Below are 11,031 nucleotides of genomic sequence, written 5' to 3' on the forward strand. Positions count from 1 at the left end.
AGTGACTTATGCTCAATTCACCTCATTTTAAAGGAGGACCAAAAGGATCCTTAAGGATATTCTCCAAAACCTGCAAGCACCACTACCAACACATAACACAACCACAATAGCCCATAGACGAGAAGAAGAACTATCAGCCAGTCTAGATCCTAAGGCAATTGATGCTCCAATAGGAGAGCCTTTTGATGAAACAAGTATGGTAGTAGATCATTTGTTGACCATCAATGAAAATTTTAAAGAAATGAACAAAATTTTTGAGAAGATGGTCAAGGAAATTGATAGTTATGGTGCAACCCCAAGAGGGGCGGTGAATTGGGTATTCAAAAATTTGTTGCCTAGGTCTACTGATTTTAACAACAATGTAATTTAGCCTAGGGTTAGTCTATGCAATCATCAAACATGCATACACGTGCAGTAAATGTAAATTGCTGAAATGTAAAGAACACGCAAGATATGTTATCTGGGTTCAGCCAATTGTGCCTACGTCCCCGCCTTGGCCACACCAGCACAAGGATTACCACTATAATGCTCTCTTAAACAGGTGGAGCGGCACCTATTCAACCAAGTCAATTCAAGAGGCTGACCTTAACCGACACGCCTTAACAAGATGACGAACCTAGCTTTCCTAACCGAGTCTAAGCCAATCTGGGACTATTCCATAGGGCTAGTCTCCCTCTTCAGGCCCATGCCTGGAATACAACCAATGTGTATAAATTGTTTGTACACGTAAATACGCTTCAACACAACCAGATGTGTGCACCAATATAACTCAGTCAATAATGCAAGCACGAATGATATGTAAATATGCTCAATGCTTTAATATGTGTTAAACACTCAATCACGTATATATTTTCAGTCCAAATCTAGAGTGTATATCTAAGCAAGATTTGAAACACACTATTTGAATATCACAAAATTGGATCAGGGTTTCAAATATGCTAAGCAAGATAAATCAAAAAAACTCAATAGGATATATCAATGTATAAAGCACAATGGAGTTGTTTGAAAGACTAGCTTTTATGAGAAAAGCACTTTGCACACAAAATCTAGGTTTAGGTAACTTCCAACAATAATACAAGAACCAAAACCCTCAAAGTCTTTCCACACTAGGTTTATCAAATGAAATCGGTGGAAGAACTTTAGACTATACTCTTAAGTAAAACAAATAAATCAATCAATTCACCAAGAGAGAGTATTAGCTAAAGAGATTTAAGCACAATAGCCTTATAGAGATACTCACAATGCTTAGAGAAAAAGAATGAGGAGTATGTGAGTGTTTGCAAGAAATATTTGGCTAATATAGGGTTTTTAGGGTTTTGAGAGTTGAGAGAATTTTTGCCCTAATCAAGTTTGCCAATCCTTGCTAATTAAGACAAATGAACTGGTATATATAGGCAAGGAGAATTTTTTGACCGTTGGGGATACAATGAATATAATTAGAATTGTTTAAAACATCATTAAGAAAATTAACCTAGTTTACCCCATTTAAAAAATCAGAAAAAAATTATTTTAACCAGCAAGGTTCGGGTGCCAGGCCTAAGGTTCGGGTGCCCGAACAGACATAGTAAAAAATTCAACTTTAAGAGGTTCGGGTGCCCGAGTTGAGGATCGGTTGGTTGAAACAAAGTCAGTAGCCAAATGTCCGAGCTTCGGGTGCCCGAAGTTGAGTTTTGTTAACCGAACCAGGCAGTTCGGTCGCCCAAAGCTAAGACTTGATCGGTTGCGCGAAGCTAAGTCAACATGTTGACTTGATCGATCGCCCGAGCTGCTTTACATGGCATAGGTTCGGTCACCCGAACCCTCTCAACCTTTTCAATTTTCAGTCCAATTTTAGCCAATTGTAATTTCCCTGATATGAAAATTATAATGGAGACTTATTGTGCATTTTTTTAGAGACTTAAGGACTCTTTATCCTAACAAGAAAAATCCCTAAGGTCCGTGTAGATACCTGAAGTCCAACTATGGTCGTTTTGAGCATACCTACCTACCATACATGATGCAAATTATTACAAGACATACACGCACACAGTTCATAATAAATTACATCCCAAAATGAAGAGATAATCAAGTGAACACAAAGTACAACACATATATTTTCATTCTTCGACACAAACACCTCACGCCATCATGATATGTCTTTTAGTCCTAAAGCGCGCACAAGGTGAACCTGCATGCAATTCTCAGTACAACCATCAGTACCAAGAGTATTTTCATAATCTGAACTGGGTGTGACCAATGAGATCAACAGAAATAAAAGAAGGGAAAGAAAAGATGGAGGTGCTAGGCATGAAGCAAATATATTTTCCTTTAATCACTACGGTTCTAGAAAACCAGTTGCATGCAAAGTTCAAATGTCATAGGTAGAGTTATAAGATGAAACTAGAGATCCTATTGATCACCACGACGCCTTTTTGTTGCTTATACTCCTCTAGGGTGCCTTAGATCCAATTGTGTGTAAGGATTTTGTAATGACCTTGAAGGGTTCTACATGATCATAGTACTAGTGTTTGAAGCCTCATATAGTAATTCCACTAATTTTAGCAAGAAGTTTGTGACCCATTTTGTTAGCAGTAGGAAGATGATGAGAACCTTTGGTAGTCTCATCATGAATCTTGCTTAAGGAGATGTAGAAACCTTGAAAGACTTTAGGAAATGCTTTATTACAATAGCCTTATAGGTAAGAAACCTAGACTTTGGAGTTGCTATTGTGGCACTAATCAATGCTCTGAAGTTAGGTCAATTCCTCCAATCATTAGGAAAACAAGCACTAGTAGATCTCATAATAGCCATTGCAGTGTTAAGGGAGCACCAAGTGAAAATACTTTTAAATCAAAAATTTAAAAGTTTATAAAAGAAAAGAAAATATAGGTTGACATGTGGAAGTCCATGCGCAAGCACGTATGGTGTTCGTGTGTGTGTGTTTTGTATCTTCTTGAATATATTATGTTATGGTTAATAGATTGAATTAATTATTCAATTAAGCATGTTTCTTTATTGAATCGTCTTAAAGGTTTGAATCCCAACTTGGGAGTTGATTGTGACTTGTTATTGAATCCTCCCTAAGCTCTCCAACTTAGTTTGGAAATTGATAATGACTTGTTATATTGAATCCTTCCAAGAGTTTATAAATTGGTTTGGGAGTTGACTATGATTTGTTATTGAATCTTCCCAAGGGCTTGCAACTCAATTTAGGATTTGATTGTGATTTGCAGCATGGTTTGGAAGTTAATTTTGATTTGATATTGAAACCCACCAAGGGTTAAACAATCTGATTTTGGAGTTGATTACAATTTTTCATTGAATCTTCCTGAGGGATCTTAGCTCTATTTGGGGGTTGATTGTAGTCAATTATATTAATCCACCTGAGGATCTACAACCTAACCCATCCTAAGAGAGAACTATAGTTAATTATTCAATCCTTCCAATGGGTTACAACATGAATTAAGAGAAAGGACAAATTAAAAAGATAGCTTGCACGTATATATATATAACATAAGGAAGGTCAATAGAAAAAAATTCCTATTCATAGTTGGAAAAGAAGATTGTAGAAGGATATAGTACAAAACAAAGGGGCACAAAAGATTCCTAAGGCTATTTATAGTTGGCAGCTCCTTGCTCTTGGTTTTATCCTTCTTATTTATAAGGATAATGCCCTGGTCTTCACAAACCACCACCACATTTGTCATAGAAAGTTGTTTGGGGCTTTCCTTGGATGTAAGTTTAAAAGCTTTAGTGAACTTATTGGCTATAGATCAACATCCAAAGCCTCCGATGTTGGATGGGATGGATCAACCTAGTCCTATAGAATAAGCACATACACTCGAAACACCATAAATCATGCAATATTTCACATGTTCAAGGATTTTGAAAACGTGTATGACTTGTCCAGAAATTAAGTTCCAATTGCTTCTTTCAAAAAAGAAATCATGTTATATGCTGAAAAGTTGTAAATGCATTTATTATATTTGGGTCTGTAATAATTTATATTTGTCTATAATAATTAATGCATGACATGCATGGTAGGAATATAAGCTCAACATGACTGTAGACAGACCATAAGGAACCATAGGACCTTAGGGATCACCCTTGGGTCGACCGATGCCCGATTTTTTCGATCGGCTCTTAAAGTTCCTAGGCTGGCCATAAGACCCAAAGTTTTGCATGAAAATGCCCCCCATAATCTTAGAATTGTTTATCATATGAATAGGGGCAACTACATAAAAGGAATAGGACTTAAATGCCCAAAGTTGGCATGTTCGGTCAACCGAACTTTAATATACAGAGGACCTCAGTCGACCAAACTTACCCAGGGTCAACAGTTTGACCCTTCGGATGACTGACCTTAAAATGAGTTGCAACACTCTAGTCGACCCGAAATGACACGTGGGGAGATCCTAACTATTTGGTCGACCGAACTTATAGAAGGAAATTGACCTGGTCGACCAAACACCCAAATTCGGTCAACCGAACTCAGTCTGGTCAACCAAATCTCGAAGTTTTGGAAATAGCCTCAAGATTGGTCGACCATCTTCTTAGTTCAAAATTGTCCTAGTTGACCGAACTTATCAGCTTGGTCAACCAAACCATGAAAATGGTCGACCGACCCTCTCGGGTTGCTCGGATTTTACCGAGGTTAAAATGCTATTAATTTTTTTAACCCTCATTAAATATTTTCTAAAATTCCTCTTATGTCCCCAATGGTAATATTTTTGCGGATATCTATATATAGCTCCTCACCTGCCTTAATTAAAGAGAGATTAGAGATTTTAATTAGCAAAATTTCCTTTAAATTTTTGAGAGCCCTATTTCCCTATACCAACCTCATACACTCAAATACTTCAATTTCTTTGAGAAATCTAGCATTGTTCGTGTTTTATTCATTGTTCTATATTGCTTGAAACCCTCATTTGCTTTTGTGCATGTGATTTTTTATTGAGGGTTAAGTAAAGATTTTTCTCCCGATTTTATTTAATAAATCTTTGTGTGGGAAAAATCTTCATAGCTAGTGAGTCTTTGCATCATCGTTGCAAGACTCATTAAGCTTGTGTGTTTTTGATTTGCAAAAGTATTTTTCACAAGCTTACATATTCTTAAATATCGTTTGAGCTATTATTTGTGAGAAAATCATATTTGAGATATTTTGAGTAATATTGTTAAAACACTTTGAAACTTGAGGTGATTGATTTACATTGATTATTTGTTTCAAAGACCGCTTAGATTATACACTCTTGTGCTCAATTTAATATTGACATAAGATTGAGTGTTGAGCACACGTATAACATAGAGCTTATAATTCCTATCTGTTTGAGGTGCATTGATTAGTGCTTCTACGTAATGATACATATCTGCTTGTGTACGAAGCATCTGTTTGTATCCAAATTTTTATATCTATTGTATTTTAGGCATGGGCCTAAAGAGGGAGACTAGCCCTGGTAAATGGTCCCGGATTGCCTTAGACCCAGTTAGGAAAGTTAGGTGCACCATCCTGGTAAGGTGCGGTTGTAGGTTGAGATCAGCCCCATTAACTGACCTAGTTATAAATGGTGCCACTCCACCCGTTAAGTGAGCACTAGTAGAATACTCGGGCTTGCGAGCTAGAGGCGAGGACGTAAGCAGTATTGGCTAAACCCCGATAACATATCGTGTGTGCACTTTACATTTCAACACTTTATATTTACTGCACATAAATGTTATATTTAATATATGGTGAATGTTGTGCACGATTTAATTCCCGCATATCATTATCTATGCAATTGGTGTATGATTAGTAAGACCCTAGGTTGAGTTATACTGTTATCTAGTTTAACCTAGGAAGAAAGTTTAAATTTCCAATTCACCGCCCCTCTTGAGAATACACCAAAGTCAACAGTTTCTTTTTTCATAAAAATTGAAACAATCATAAAATTTTTCTTATTTAGACTTAAACCTCATGTAATAGTAAGTTGAATGTGTGCAATTCGATGTTGAATGGGCACTACAATACCAAAATTTTGTTTATTTAGACTTGTAGAGTTGTAAGCCAAGTCAAATAGAAAGAAAAAATAATTGAACTAACACCATATGACTTGAGCATCAGTCGATTTTATTCTTTGAACCATGAAATATACACTAAATTTCACTATCTTCCTTTGGCCAGATAATTGCCATGTCATATAAATTGAGCATTGATTAGTGGAGAGGCACTAAGCTCCCAAAATTAAGCTGATGTGAGGCTTCAAAAGTTGAGTTGTGATGGGACTCCTAGAAACTGACCTAGCCTAATCAAACTGACTTTGAATCGTTAAACTAACCTCGCTTGGTCAAACCAATGTCATGTGGTCAAACTAGCTTGGTTTAATCAAACTAACCTAGCGTGGTTGAATGGACTTGGCTTGGCCAAGTCAATCTAGTCTAGTCAAACCAACTTGGTCTAATAAAACAGATTTGGCCTAGTCAAGCATACTTGGCTTGCTCAAACCGACCTAGCCTACTAAAATCAACTTGACCTAGTTAAATCGACATGACTTAGTCAAACTTACCTAACCTGGTCAAACCGACCTAGCCTAATTAACTTGGTCTAACCAACTTAGAATAACTGAGCTTTTTGCCTTCCTTACCTATCTAGCCTACGTACCCACGATGATGGTCAACTTTCCACCCTTGCTTAAACTTCCATGCTCCCATTAGGAAAAAAGGAAGTTAATAACATTCATTAGGAGGAAGGCCCATGTCTCCTTGACGTTAGGGGAAAAGGGCTGGAGAATTGAAGGGGAGGTAAGTTCTATAAAGGGGGGGGGGGGGTACTATCCATTCTATCATTCTTTATCTTTTGCACCCTTTGTTTTGAGGACAATTGGCTAACTTAGGCATCTGAGAGATCCCTTAAAGGTTGTCGAGGCCTTCCCATACCCTATTCTTATTTTTACATATCTGAAGCAGCGATCTATTTTCAGACAATAATAAAATTGTTAACTCTATTGGGAATGATGTAGTCATCCATACAACCTTCGATATGAGGTCGACGAAGTCGATGAAAGTTGGTTCCAAAAAAGAAAACCAACCCTTTAACCAAGTCACTCGAAGTTAGGGGCAGGTGGTTTTCTGCAACCACACCATCCAAACTAGTGACTTATGATCAATTCACCTCATTTTAAAGGAGGACCAAAAGGATCCTTAAGGATATTCTCCAAAACCCGCAAGCACCACTACCAACACATAACACGACCACAATAGCACATAGACGAGAAGAAGAACTATCAGCCAGTCTAGATCCTAAGGCAGTTGATGCTCCAATAGGAGAGCCTTTTGATGAAACAAGTATGGTAGTAGATCATTTGTTGACCATCAATGAAAATTTTAAAGAAATGAAATTTTTTTTTGAGAAGATGGTCAAGGAAATTGATAGTTATAGTGCAACCCCTAGAGGGGGGGGGGTGAATTGGGTATTTAAAAATTTGTTGCCTATTGATTTTAACAACAATGTAATTTAGCCTAGGGTTAGTCTATGCAATCATCAAACACACATACATGTGTAGTAAATGTAAATCGCTGAAATGTAAAGAACACGCAAGATATGTTATCGAGGTTTGGCCAATTATGCCTACGTCCCTGCCTTGGTCACACCAGCACAAGGATTAGCACTATAATGCTCTCTTAAAAGGGTGGAGCAGCACCTATACAACCAGGTCAATTCAAGGGGCTGACCTCAACCGACACATCTTAATAGGATGGCGCACCTAACTTTCCTAACTGGGTCTAAGCTAATCCGAGACTATTCCACAGGGCTAGTCTCCCTCTTCAAGTCTGTGCTTAGAATACAACCAATGTGTATAAATTGTTTGTACACGTAAATGCGCTTCAACACAAGCAGATGTGTGCATCAATATAGCTCAGTCAATAATGCAAGCACGAATGATATGTAAATATGCTCAGTGCTCTAATGTGTGTTAAACACTCAATCACGTATATATTTTTCAGTCCTGATCTAGAGTGTATATCTAAACAAGATTTGAAACACACTATTTGAATATCACAAAATCAGATAAGGGTTTCAAATATGCGAAGCAAGATAAATCAAACAAACTCAATAGGATATATCAATGTATAAAGCACAATGGAGTTGTTTGAAAGATTAGCTTTTTTGAGAAAATATTTTTGCACACAATAATGCAAGAACCAAAACCCTCAAAGTCTTTCCACACTAAATTTATCAAATGAAATCGGTGGAAGAACTTTAGGCTATACTCTCAAGTAATATCAATCAATCAATCAATACACCAAGAGAGAGTATTAGCTAGAGAGATTTAAGCACAATAGCCTTATAGAGATACTCACAATGCTTAGAGAAAGAGAATGAGGAGTATGTGAGTGTTTGCAAGAAATATTTGGCTAATATAGGGTTTTTAGGGTTTTGAGAGTTGAAAGAATTTTGCCATAATCAAGTTTGCTAATCCTTGCTAAGACAAATGAACTGGTATATATAGGCAAAGAGGATTTTTTGACCATTGGGGATACAGTGGGTATAATTAGAATTGTTTAAAACATTATTAAGAAAATTAACCTAGTTTACCCCATTTAAAAAATCAGAAAAAATTATTTTAACCCACAAGGTTCGGGTGCCCGACCTGAGGTTCGGGTGCCCGAACAGACATAGTCAAAAATTGAACTTTAAGAGGTTCAAGTGCCCGAGTTGAGGACCGGTTGGCTGAAACAAAGTCAATAGCCAAATGTCCGAGGTTCGGGTGCCCAAAGCTAAGTTTGATTAACCGAACCAGGCAGTTCGGTCGCCCGAGCCTCTATTTGAACGTAAACAGACAGTCGCCCGAGTAGTTGAGAAGTGCTATGAGGAGCATTCGGGTGTCCGAGGAAGATATACTCGAAAGAGGTTCTGTCGCCCGAAGCTAAGTCAACATGTTGACTTGATCGGTCGCCCGAGCCGCTTTACACGACATAGGTTTAGTCGTCCGAACCCTCTCAACCTTTTCAATTTTCAGTCCAATTTTAACCAATTGTAATTCTCCTGATATGAAGATGATAATGGAGACTTATTGTGCATTTGTTTAGAGACTTAAGGACTCTCTATCCTAACGGGAAAAATCCCTAAGGTCTGTGTAGGTACCTGAAGTCCAACTATGGTCGTTTTGAGCATACCTACCTACCATGCATGATGCAAATTATTACAAGACATACACACACACAGTTCATAATAAATTACATCCCAGAATGAAGAGATAATCAAGTGAATACAAAATACAACACATATATTTTCATTCTTCGGCACGAACACCTTACGCCATCATGATATGTCTTTTAGTCCTAAACCGCGCACAAGGTGAACCTGCTATAATTCTCAGTACAACCATCAGTACCAAGAGCATTTTTCATAATCAAAACTGGGTGTGACCAATGAGGTCAATAGAAATAAGAGAAGGGAAATAAAAGATGGAGTTGCTAGGCATGAAGCAAATATATTTTCCTTTAACCACTACGGTTCTAGAAAACCCGTTGCTTGCAAAGTTCAAATGTCATAGGTAGAGTTATAAGATGAAACTAGAGATCCTATTAATCACCTCGACGCCTTTTTGTTGCTTATACTCCTCTAGGGTGCCTTAGATCCAATCGTGTGTAAGGATTTTGTAATGACCTTGAAGGGTTTGACATGATCATATTACTAGTGTTTGAAGCCTCATATAGTAATTCCACTAATTTTAGCAAGAAGTTTGTGACCCTTTTTGTTAGCAGTAGAAAGATGATGAGAACCTTTGGTAGTCTCATCATGAATCTTGCTCAAGGAGATGTAGAAACCTTGAAAGACTTTATGAAATGCTTTATTACAATAGCCTTATAGGTAAGAAACCTGGACTTTGGAGTTGCTATTGTGGCACTAATCAATGCTCTGAAGTTAGGTCAATTCCTCTAATCATTAGGAAAACAAGCACTAGTAGATCTCATAATAGCCATTGTAGTGTCAAGGGAGCACCAAATGAAAATACTTTTAAATCAAAAATTTAAAAGTTTAGAAAAGAAAATAAAATATAGGTTGACATGTGGAAGTCCATGCGCAAGCACATATGGTGTTTGTGTGTCTGTGTTTTGTATCTTCTTGAACATATTATGTTATGGTTAATAGATTGAATTAATTCTTTAATTGAGCATGTTTTTTTATTGAACCGTCTTAAAGGTTTGAATCCCAACTTGGGAGTTGATTGTGACTTGTTATTGAATCCTCCCTAAGCTCTCCAACTTAGTTTGGAAATTGATAGTAACTTGTCATATTGAATCCTTCCAAGAGTTTATAAATTGGTTTGGGAGTTGACTATGATTTGTTATTGAATCTTCCCAAGGGCTTGCAACTCAATTTAGGATTTGATTGTGATTTGCAGCATGGTTTGGAAGTTAATTTTGATTTGATATTGAAACCCACCAAGGGCTAAACAATTTGATTTCGGAGTTGATTACAATTTTTCATTGAATCTTCCTGAGGGATCTTAGCTCTATTTGGGGGTTGATTGTAGTCAATTATATTAATCCACCTGAGGATCTACAACCTAAGCCATCCTAAGAGAGAACTATAGTTAATTATTTAATCCTTCCAATGGGTTACAACATGAATTAAGAGAAAGGAAAAATTAAAAAGATAGCTTGCACGTATATATATATAACATAAGGAAGGTGAGTAGAAAAAAATTCCTATTCATAGTTGGAAAAGAAGATTGTAGAAGGATATAGTACAAAACAAAGGGGCACAAAAGATTCCTAAGGCTATTTATAGTTGGCAGCTCCTTGTTCTTGGTTTTATCCTTCATATTTATAAGGATAATGCTCTGGTCTTCACAAACCACCACCACATTTGTCATAGAAAGTTGTTTGGGGCATTCCTTGGATGTAAGTTTGAAAGATTTAGTGAACTTATTGGCTATAGATCAACATCCAAGCCCTCCGATGTTGGACGGGATGGATCAACCTAGTCCTATAGAATAAGCACATACACTCGAAACACCATAAATCATGCAATATTTCACATATTCAAGGATTTTGAAAATGTGTATGACT

This window comes from Malania oleifera, chromosome 12 (genome assembly GCF_029873635.1).
Source record: "Malania oleifera isolate guangnan ecotype guangnan chromosome 12, ASM2987363v1, whole genome shotgun sequence".
Classification (NCBI taxonomy): domain Eukaryota; kingdom Viridiplantae; phylum Streptophyta; class Magnoliopsida; order Santalales; family Ximeniaceae; genus Malania; species Malania oleifera.